Source organism: Emydura macquarii, unplaced genomic scaffold (assembly GCF_026122565.2).
Source record: "Emydura macquarii macquarii isolate MOO-44397 ecotype Brisbane River unplaced genomic scaffold, CSIRO-AGI_Emac_v2 contig_2452, whole genome shotgun sequence".
Lineage (NCBI taxonomy): Eukaryota > Metazoa > Chordata > Testudines > Chelidae > Emydura > Emydura macquarii.
The window spans coordinates 27,119-39,030 of NW_027132589.1; the positions used below are offsets into that span (position 1 = coordinate 27,119).

At 41.9% G+C, this 11,912-nt stretch overlaps 1 pseudogene; it reads left to right on the forward strand.

Annotated features, from left to right (window-relative positions):
• LOC137162690 (serpin B3-like) lies at window positions 1–8,234 on the forward strand (annotated as a pseudogene).
• The last annotated feature ends 3,678 nt before the right edge of the window (window positions 8,235–11,912 follow it).

Below are 11,912 nucleotides of genomic sequence, written 5' to 3' on the forward strand. Positions count from 1 at the left end.
ATGAGCTCCGCCTGTGAAGGACATACCAAATTTTGCCTTGACTTTTTCGAAGTACTGAACAAAGATCGTTCATCTGAAAATATCATCTTTTCTCCTTTGAGTATCTCTGCTGCCCTGGGTATGGTCCTCCTTGGTGCCAGAGGTAATACTCAAACCCAGATACAAAAGGTAGGTATCAATAAGTCATTTGTTTTATACTTTCGTATTTATAGAAAAATGGTAGACCACTCCAATGTGCAATGTCACCTAAGTTTTTTCTTTTCTTGTAACTCAGTGTTTCCCTTTTCCATGGGTAATGTAGATTGCACAAGTAGCAATTGCCCTAATTAAGGTCTCAAAAGCATTTCTATGTTGAATAGAATTGAACTTTATGGAGTTGAAAAGGTGCCTGGCAGAAGTTGCAGGCTGGGAATACTACTGGAAACTGGAAATAACATTTCCAGCCCATGAACAAGAGATTTCTCCCTCCAGACCTGATCCTGCAAATCGTTCCCTACATGAGTTACATCATGTACATGAGTAGTGCATAATGGTACTCAAGTTTATTAATATTTGTGAGACTGTGCTCTGTGTTGCAGCTTCACTTACCCTCTGCTGAGGCTGGTCTATTTTGGGATATTTCAGCTTCCTGCCAAATAGCACAACACCAGCAGAAGAGGTCGTCTCAGATAAAACCCAGAGGAACATTTCCTCAATGTTTGCAATTTCCAGCCACTCATCTTCATTTTACACATCCCACCCAGTGACATTTTTGTATTGTGCAATGTACCAAAGGAGAGATAAGAAGCCTAAATGGTTATTTCAGAAATGTGTGTATCTCAGATGCAGGGTCTCTTTTAGTTGCTTACTATGAACGTGCTGAACATCAGACTCACTAATACTAAAGTGTGACTACTTTGGGTCATAGTTATGAAAAAATAAATTGAACATCTAGTTTGGCAAAAGTATAAACCTATTTTGGATCCCATGAGCCTCTACGATTCACATTTTTCACTGGAAACTGATTTGAGTTGCTCAAGCTTGGATTGCACAGGAGTTAGAACTGATCAAGAATCGTGTGTCATCAGCCCTTGACTATATCAACTAATATTATTAGAACTTTCAGATATTTTGCTTTGAAGACTAGACATGTGACCCAATACAGTTAGCAGATGTAAAGGGATCTGCTTGTGAGAGGAATGCAATTACAAACAATTTAGATTCCAATGCTACTACCATTGATGTTAATGGCAAAACTCCTATACATTTAAATATGGGTAGGATCTAAATCTATATTTGACAAACAAAGACTGCATTTTTTAGAATTAAACCTAGCAAACTATGAAATCATTTCCATTGGTCTTCAGATTGTTCCTTAAATTTAGGTTTTATTAAAAATAAACTTTTATCCAAGTCCCAATCCTGTGAGAGAATCCACTATTGCAGATCACTGCACACCTGCAGAACCCTACTGAATGTATAGCCCCTATTGCAGCATAATGTAAAAGGTCTAACAGATTGACTATTATGGGCAGAAATAGACAATGAGTTCCACAATCATAGAAATATAGCTCTCCCTTCTACTGATTTTAAGTAGCATTCAACAAACGTCTTGCTAATTTTGATGTCAATGGATGCACTGGGGCATCCAGTGATAAAAGCTGAGAACACCTGCCTTTTGAAAGCCTGATATCCATCTCCAGTAGAAAGGACAGTAGGTAAGACAGATAACTGAATTTTCTGTGACAAGTTTAGTTTCACACATCATCAAAAGTAAATCAATATAGTGTATGACTGCTGCAATGTTCCATTTCCACTTCAGATGCTTCATTTCCTTGAATATGCAGAAAACGAAAATCCAGTAACACGAGGTTCTTCTGAAGCAAATGTAAGTGATGATAATTTAGAGCAGCTGCAGACTACCTCTTCCTCCCTATCTGCGGGTATCTTAGAACAGATGTTGGAATTGGACAAACTATGGGGGGAATATGAATTTCAATTCAAAATTGGCACATTTGAATTATAACATAAAAATAGGGGAGGAAATGCTGTGATGGTGGGTGACAGAATGTAGAGGGAGAAGGATAAAAAAGGTATACAAGAGAGCAAGGAGTAAAGGTTAGGGGGGTTTTTGTATTAAAAATGTTGTACAGTTATATGCTTGATTTGTGGATGCAATAATCTCAACTGCATTCACCAGTGATCAGTTCAGTTTGCACCTTGCCATATCAGTGAGCTCCTATCATGATCGCGAGCGCATTTGCATGTATCAATCAGACAAAGGGAAAACATTTCCAGCTGTACTGCCCTGAAAACTTTTCATTGTTCAACTCTGCACATGTGCTACTCCATAAGTAACGAGTGGCATAGCCCAAAAGCCATGAATTACTTAGCCCTTAGAATAGGGCTTTCACGCCATAGATTTCCAGACTCTCAGGAACAAGAAAAAAATCAGAGAAGGCAAATCCAGTTAAATTATTGAATCTGAATGGTATAATAAGACAACGATTATAAAAACAAACAAACAAAGACTCTCAGCCTTCTTCAATCAGAAATAAACGACAGCAACTTTTTGTTATTTGAAGGTTCCTGATGATCAATGCGATGTACCTGGAGGGATCCATTCCCAGTTTTATGACATCTTCTCAGCCATCAACAAACCCACCAGTTCTTATGAGCTGGCTATTGCCAATAGACTGTATGGAGAAAAGACATTCAATTTTATTCAGGTAAATTGCATTGGGTTTCACTTTAATGGCCTGTGATATTGTAGGACCGATAGAGATGAACATGGGCTTAGTTCAGCTGAGGTCCCATTTCTTGCTGACTTGGATGGGACTTGTGTAAACTTAGATGAGGGATAGAGTTGATCCCATGGATGTACCAAACAGTATGGCAGCCAATCATCTTAAAATAAACCCATCCGATTCCAGAATGGAATATTTAAGATAACTTCAGTCTAAAGCTTTAATTACAGCTTCTGCTCATTTCCCCCCTGGTCGCAGAGCACTGGAACCTAAGTGTAATTAGGTATGTTGAACAGCATTGAAAGCATAATTTCTAAGTGTTTACTAATACTGTTTATTTTGGTAGTGCCTATAGGCCAGGGTCTCATTGGGCTAAATACTGTCCAAAAATATAAAAAAGAGACAATATTATTTATGCCTTGTCCTCAAATCCTGTTTTATACAGAACATTACTCTCACCTCTGTTTGTCTTCAGCTTTGTAACTATTACTTATATAATTACTTCAGCACACCAACAGCAAAATAAAGTTTAGAGAGTTTCCATAGCCAAAAAAGTAACTGTTTAATTGTGGCACCAGATTCCTCAGATATATATGTTTAGAGTAGTATCTGTTTATTTCACTGACAAAATTAAGATTTTAATGCTTTTTACTCTTCTTAGCACTCTAGAAGCAACACAGTGATGAGAGAGTGAGCTAGAATTATTCTGGCTCATGCATCTTGAATCCAATTGCTAACTATGTTCTGGGGTGAATTATTCCTCTACAAAATTTCAAGCTATGTTTTTAACCAATTCATTTCAAGTTATTTATGAGGCCTCCCCATTTGATTTGCGTGAAATTTCATAGGCCCAACAACTGTTCACAAGTCAGCTTTCAAAATCAACTTCGAGTTTGAAATGTCATGCGGAAGTACCACTGCAGTCATCTTTAGTTAGAAATGTTAAAGGAGAGTGCTTCCAAGATATTCAATAATTACATATAACTATATAGTCACAGACACGCTAGGTTAGAGAAGGACAGTAGTGGACAGAGACTTATATACATGGTTCTACTCCCAGCATAAATTCAGGTAGAACTGACAGAAAGATTTGTAGTGGGTCTTGTTCCACCACTTTCTCCTGTTATGCAGTCCACTGTAGTAAAACTGAAAACCTAAGCATTGGCAGCTGCAAGAGAGGGCAGCATCTATCAGATCTTTCCACTGAATGGGAGTCGGAAGTGGCCTACATAAGAATAGTCCCCGAATCATGTAGGGCATGAGTAGGCATTTAAGGACCATGAGAGGACCTGCAACAATCAGATATTCTGGTTACTCAAGAGTGACCAAGGTCCACCTTCCTTTGTGTAACCAGAACCCGATGTTCTGTAAATGCCTGCTCAGGTGGCTGGGTTGCCAGGGGGATACATGCATCTGTGTTTATTGCATCTAAAAACAGACAGTAAATCAGCCTTACATAATAAGATCACATGTAAAAGCAGACAGTAAACCAGCCTCACTGCAGCAAAACTACTTAAATCTGCTGAATATTCATTACTATTTGTACAATAGTACAACCTAGGGGTCTGAAGCCAGTTCACGGCCGTGTTGTACTAGAATGCTGTAGAAACATAGTAAAAGATGGTCCTTGCCCCAAAGCTTACAATATAAATAGACAAGACAGATAGAGAGAGAGAGGAGAAAAGTAGTATCTCTATCCGTATTTTATGGATGGGGAAGAAAGACAAAGATTAAAGGACTCTCTCAGGGTCGCACAATGAGTCAGTGGCAGAGTCATTTATCAGCTGGAGGAACCTCAAAAAGGTTCAGTGTTTGACAGTTTTATGCAAACTCTCCAAACCTATGTGGTCCTCTATCTCTACACTCTACTCAACTGGTCCACTTCATTCTGCTAGATCACACTGTCTCTAGGATGTACAAACACACTTTTTGCAGCTTTGCAGAACTAAAAAACAGGTACATTTTATTTTATTTGGAAGGCAGGCTAAAAAGAGACCTATTTTCTGATGTATTATTCTGGCATTATCTTTTATTGTACAGAAATACCTATCCTGCATACAAAAGTTATACCAGGCAGAATTGAAACCAGCTGATTTTCTGAATGCTGCCGAGGAAACCAGACAGCAGATAAATTTATGGGTTGAATCCTTTACAAAGGGTAAGGACAAGTCAGCCATTGGCTGCTATTTCTTGATATTTTATAAAACAACGAGGAGCGTAAAGTCTACAACGTGCTTAAAAAGCTGGAGGAGAAAAAGGTTTCCTCATAACTGGAGCACACCCAGTATGGAGCTGCAGTGTCAGATCTCCACAATTTGATGATCTCAGTGACCCAAAGCTAGATCATTAATTCCCATAGACAAAACATATTTGAGGAAATCAGAGTAGCCAGCAAACTCTGGACCTAGTGCAACACCCACTGAAATCAATTGGAATTCTTCTCACAACTTCAGTGCTTGCTGGATGAGACCACCTGTGTGCCTGACCACATGGAGTTTAAGGAAATATCAAATGAGAGGCAAAAGATATTGGGGCAAGCAGTGTGTGGGGGGGGGAGGGGGGATGTGGGACCTTCTAAAGATATCTTGATTTATGAGCATATAGATAAAGTGAATGACAGCATCTTACTTAAAATTTGACCTGGAGCCAAGATGAGTCAGTAGAAGCAAAGAATAAAATGGCCTTTTTGGGAGATGACATCTATTCTCCATTGAGGCACGTCAGTAGGTCAGTGGGGAATAGTTATAGTAATGCTGCTTGCGTTGCACTTGTTCTGTGAATAAAGGACTTCAGCCTCTCAGGACTGTCCGTCTAACATCTTTCATGTGTCACATATATATTCTTACACACATGTACATACATGCACTGTGCATCAATTTTATTACAACAGACAGAATTAGAGTTACCAATCTGCCAAAACAAAATAATTTGCCTCCATTTCTTTAAGGTAAGATCAAGGAGCTCTTTCCTCGGGACACTCTTTCTGCCAGTACTAAGTTAGCCCTCGTGAATGCTGTTTACTTCAAAGGACAATGGGCAGAAAAATTTGAGGAGAAAAACACCGAGAGAAGAGCTTTTTTCATTAACAAGGTAGATGACAAATACATGTATCATTGCTCCTATTATTTTACATAGTTGGCAGACAACAGGTAACTACCATGGGATATGGCCCCTTACCTCCAGGGTGCATTATGGCCTAAGGACCGGCCCCGGGGGTGGAGACGGAGCTGTTTCCCAAAGCTTCTGCAAGTAAAATGCATCATGCCTGACACAGGTACAACGCCTCACAAAGCAACCTGGGGCACAAGGGAAGTCCATGTATAAAAAGCTGCAGCAACTGCCCCTACCCCACCCCAGTGGCCTGTTAGCTTTTCTGGCAGGAACGGAAGAGTTCAGGACATAACCCTGCTTTCTCCCCATCCAGTTATGGGGTTGTTGGTGCAGTTAGGTGAGCAGGGGCCTAAGTAAGGCTTCTTGTGCCTTCCCCCACTTCTTACCTAATTTGGAGCAGTCCACAGCCTGGCTTCTAATCATTTTCTACATAGAGCCTTAACTGGTTTGCTTTGGTTTCAGACCTACAATAAGTTGTCCTGCTACCACATTTATGGTGACAGCCACCAAAAGATCCATTTAGTCTGTGTTCAGTTTCCACATTCTGTAACCAGATTTGTTTCCCTCCTCTTTTCTCTCATGAAATTTGAATATTGAAAGTGGCGTTTTTTTGTAGGTTACATTCTGTACATTGTCCCCATAGTACTCCGCCCTTTCCCATGTTCTTTGGGCAATGAATGTAGTGTAGACAACTTTGTATTTGCTTCAATTCAGTTTCACCTTCTGTTGGTCATACATTAGCACAACACAGCAAAAATAGGTTGGCAACGCTGCAGGGAAACATTTGTGTACCTAAAGGAAAATTGTTCCTGGTAGAGCTTTGTTCCATGAAATTGTTTTGCACATTTCTATTGTTTTTCGGTTTTGTAAATTTCTGGGCTAATTAGATCTGAGAACATGCTTTTATACTGAGATTTAAATTAAATGGAAGGTTGAAGACATAGCTTTAATATCCCCAGCATGGTTCTCAAGTCAGATAACCAACACAATACCAGTGGCAACTTCTGAAAGTGTTGGTCCAAGGGAATCGCATTAACTCTTCCTCTAAACCTTCTATTTTTCTTGAGGTGTGTGTGTCTGAGTGCAGGCACAGGGAGATAATAAATGCTATCTCAGTTTAAAGGGTCAGGGGAGAAGCAGCATGGCAGAATCCTGAACCATGGGGATGGGCTTTAAGGGTTTCCCCAGTCCCCTTCATCCTCCAATACCTCACTGACCCCTTTCCCTGGAAGCAAAGATAAATAACCTGTTGTGAGCTGTTTGAAGAGGTTCAAGAGGACTTTATCCCCTTAGTTGGAAGGTGATAATCTGGCCCTGAATAATCACTGTAGCATTTTGGTCCAAGTGAAGATTTAATAAATGGAAAAATGACAGGAGAACATGATGTATCTCATTTTGTTACTACTTCCCATTGCTTTCAGACTACACGCCTAACCGTGCAGATGATGTATCATGTGGGCAAGTATAGAATGGCTACAATAGAGGAGCATGGCTGTCAGGTGCTTGAACTCCCATACAAAGGTGGTGACCTGAGTATGTACATACTGCTGCCGAACAACTACGATGGTCTAACACAGGTAAAGCTACATACGATGATGATGATCTTAGAACCAGAATATGAACATGGCAGTGTCTTGTGTATCTCTGATCACCTGGACAGACAGTCTAGGACAAAATTACCTTTCCTCCTCCTGAGGGGATGGGGTGTCCTAGAGCTTGGGTTCCAGCCTGAGCCTGAATGCCTACATAGCAATTTTTTCAGCCCTGGAGCCTGAGCCCCATGATCTTGAGTTAGAAAACCAATGGCTGGCCTGCATCATCTATCCCTGTGCACACATGCCCTTAGAAAATTACATGCTGCTGACCCCGGTAGCGCTGTAAGAATCATGCCTGACACAGTTACCATGATGTGAATGAAAATCACTTTTCCCACCTTCTCACTCACTTCGGCGTCTTGATGATTCTGATTCCCATGTATCTTTATCCCTGTAGCTGGAAAAGGAACTTACCTATGAGAAATTAACAACTTGGCTCAGCCCCCATCATTTGAAAGAAGATAAAGTGGAGGTGTCACTCTCTCGGTTCAAAATTGAGACAACTGCTCAACTCATCAAATATTTACAGGCTTTGGGAGTGACCGATGTGTTTCGCCCTCAAGAATCGGATTTATCTGGAATAGCAAATGGAGATAGTCTGTCTGTGAGTGCGGCTATCCATAAGGCTTATATAGAGGTGAATGAAGAGGGCACCGAGGCAGCCGCTGCAACTGGAATTGGCGTAGGTGTAACCTCAGTCGGAATACGTGTACAGTTTGTGGCTGATCACCCTTTCCTCTTCTTTATCAGACACCAACAAACCAAATGCATTCTCTTCTATGGTAGATTCTCTTCCCCTTAAAGAAAAATCTCCAATTAACATGAGAAAGATCCTGGGCCACAAATACATAATTCAGAAAATACATCAGAAATGTTTCTTCTCTTCATTTTTCTCCTTTCCTTCCACTGTATCTAGCTAGTGACTCCGTAGTTATGGGTGAAAATGCACACTGTACTCATGGCAGGACTGTAATATTAGCACTAGCATTACAGTCCTACCCTGTCAGCTGTTTCCCTCCTACGCAAACTTGTTTCTCTTTCCTACTTAAAGGAAGTCCCTCTCTCTCAGCACCTGAGGAAGGGCACCTCTGTCAAGTCTCACATCACTAGGAACCTCCTTGAACCAAACTTTGATAATTAGTAGTGAAGTAAAGAGCTATGAATTTTATTAATCATCCTGAACTGAATGGTATCGATACACATATTGACCAAACTCTTGCAGTGGAGAATCTGGTCCAGAGTTGTAGCAATGTAGCAGGTGAATTATCAGGCTCATTGTTCTCACAGTTATTTTTATTGCCCTTCTGCCATCTTTACTACTCCTGGAGGAATTCTGAGCCAACAGCTTAAAAATTCTGCACACAATATTTTAAAATTCTGCAAAATTCTGCAATTTTATGTATGAAAATAACACAAAATAATCATGCCAGTTTGAATTATTTTGGTAATTTATTTCAAAATACCTGTCCTCAAGTATATCTGTGACAATATAGACAACAAAAAAGAATCAGGAAATGGTTTTTGATAAATAAATTCCTTACTAGGCATATTAATACGAACTTATAATAGTAACAATTCAGTACTACTACTAATAATAATACAGTAGTAATTCATTTAAACTAGAATACAGAAGTACACCTTTACTCGCAGAATTGTGCTTACTTCATATGTAATCCTGCTGAAATGAGTAGGACTATTGTAGAGGAAGGCACTGATCAACATGATGTGGAGCAGAGGGAGAAGGAAGAGTTGGAAAACAGCCTGACCTGTTAGTACCTGAATATAAAGTTAACACTGTACACTGATACAAACTCCTACAAGCAGGGAGTGAGTTAGGAATGCTGTGGGAACTTTGTACTTCCTGACACCTGCATTTAACCTTCTACTTAAGTTTAGCTAGTCTATACAAAGCATGTTATTTTGTTTCATATGTAACCCTTTGATTCCACTATTCTTCCTCACCATCACTTGAATCTTTAGCCTTTGATGATAAACTTATTCTTGTTTTTACTATAAATATATCTAAGTGCTGTGGTGTTAAGTAAAGTGATGTTACTGAGTTGAGTGTTGCAAGCTAGTGTGTACCATTCCTGCGAAATGGCAGGTCTGGTAATTTTGTGACTGAGCATTCAGTGGATAAGGGACCGGAAACTGCTGGGAACGCTCTGAGGACTTGAGGGTTGATGTGTGTCTATCACCACTTGTGCAGAGAGAACAAGGCCTCCGGGCCCTGGAGGCCCCTGTGTTGCCAGAGGCTTCAAGTAGCTGACCCACAGCAGGCACAGACAAGACTACTTCACGCTAGGGGTAGGTGGCGGTGAAGTGCTTCGCAACCCTGGGCACCCATGGGGAGCATCACAGTTGCATTAGCAGTTTTTCAAAAATAATTGGTTATAATTTGACTAAATCCAGCTGTTTGCCACCAGCTGTCAGACTATTGTGACAGGAAACTTGGGATCATCCAAATTTCATATCGCTATTTCCAATCAGTCGTTTAGCATTTAAAATGAAATTAGAAAAATGTTATAGACTCTTCAGAGAAATCTAAATTGTAATTAATTCTCTTCAAAAAGGGCAAATGGGAAAAATAACTGTACTTCTGCAGTGCTCACAAGATTGTAAACGAATGGCTTTTCTTTGGTGAAGTAATAAATGTATTTAGCTTTTGACTTTTTAACCCATATGACTGCGTATCATTTTTACAGCTATCAGTTAAAGCATTCAATAAATTACTACATGGTTTGTCATTTTCAGTAGTGGCAGGAAAATAAGCCAAACAGAAGCTGAAGATGTACCTGTCTGCATGTCGTAAGACGGAAGTAGTAAGAGTATAACGCTACTACAGAAGGTCATTGGTAATAGACATTATATAGACCCCTGTTCCAGACAGCACTTGGGTGTGTACTTATGCCCACTGTGCTTAGCAAGTGTTTATGTGCTGTCCTGAATACGGATGCTTTCCCTAAGCAGGGCTCTGACATATGACTTCTTCTAATCATTTTTAAGTAGACAAGTGAGTACTAATAATAAATATTGATATTTTGGCAGTGCTATTAAATTTCATTTTCCAGCTTTATACTCCCGTTTCCTAATCATAAATGGGGAGTATTGGTGGTGACACGGCCCAGGCTCCTAGGAAGGCCACAGCACCTTGTTCTATGGGGGAAAGCTGGCAGGATCCAAATCTTTAGCCCCGGCCCCCAGGCGGGGCAGGCTATCCAAAGTAATCTACATTCTCCAGCCCTCAAGCAGGGCGGGGCTGGTGAAGTAAACTATAGCCCACGGCCCTCAAGCAGGCGGGGAAGTTAAGCAGTCTGTTGGGGAAGGCAAAGTAGTCTATAGCCCTGGCCCTTAGGCAGGAGGGACTATTAAGCGGTCTATTGCCCTCGGTCCTCAGGTGGGGCAGGGTAGGGCAGGCAGGTTCAGAGGAGCCAAGCACTCCCGCGGTGCTTAGGGAAGGGAGATGCAGGCCCACCTGACTCCACTGCATCCCAGCCTAGGGCCCTATCAGTGGCAAAGAGACTCTGCCACTGGGTCAGCAGGACTCCGGCCACAACATGTCGACTGGTTCGACCACGAACTCAGCCATACTATAGTCAGCTGCCCTCAGGCTACTTCCTCCCACCCTGCACCCGAGTACCTGCAGCCAGGGGTCTTCCTCCAAGTCACTGGGGTAGACAGCTAGCGGGAGTCCTACAAGTCCCTCATTGTCAGCCCTCGGAGCTATCAGCGGAGGGCAGCTCCTCCAGGTCAGAAGGTTCCAGGGGCTCCTCTGGCACAACAGGTTCAGGCAGCTCCCGTGGGTCCCCGATGATGGGCAGCTCTCTAGATCAAGGCCAGCCTGCGAGGTTTCTCCTAGTCAGCGCTCTCTTGTAGCTTTTCCCAGTCCCTAGCACCCGGCAGCCTGGGCATGCCTTGGAGGGTCCAGTCAGTGGGTGTTTGCTCTGCACGGCAGTGGGGCCTGAGTCAGGCCCAGACCACAGCCTTCATCTGCAGCAGCTTCCCCCTGACAGAGCTGCTAGGCAGGCCTTTTGTACTTCCGCTTCCTGGCTTGGCTCCGCCCCGCTGCTCCCAGGGTATTTGGCATGCAGGACCCTGATCTGCCCAGCAGAGGCATCGTGACCCTTCCTCGGGCCCAGGCTCCAAGGAAGGTTATAGCACCTTGATACAGGGAGTCACAAAACATGGTTTCTCTAATAAACCAATATAATCTACCTTGACCAGTGTTTAGCATGATTTATGTCCCCTGAAAAAAGCGCAAAAGAAAAGTTGTAAGCTGCAAAGTACTCAGTACATAAGAGGTGAGAAGCTAAAAAGCAGCCTCCTGCCCATAAATTAGGGCTTGTAACAACCCTCTAGGAACTGAGAGGGAAGAGTTTGGAGCAGGCACCAGGAAGCCAGTCTGTGCATAGAGCTGGAAAACTAGCTGCAGTTGCACTCACTGCAGGTGCACCCCTTGTGGCTGGGTGTGGTGTAGCAT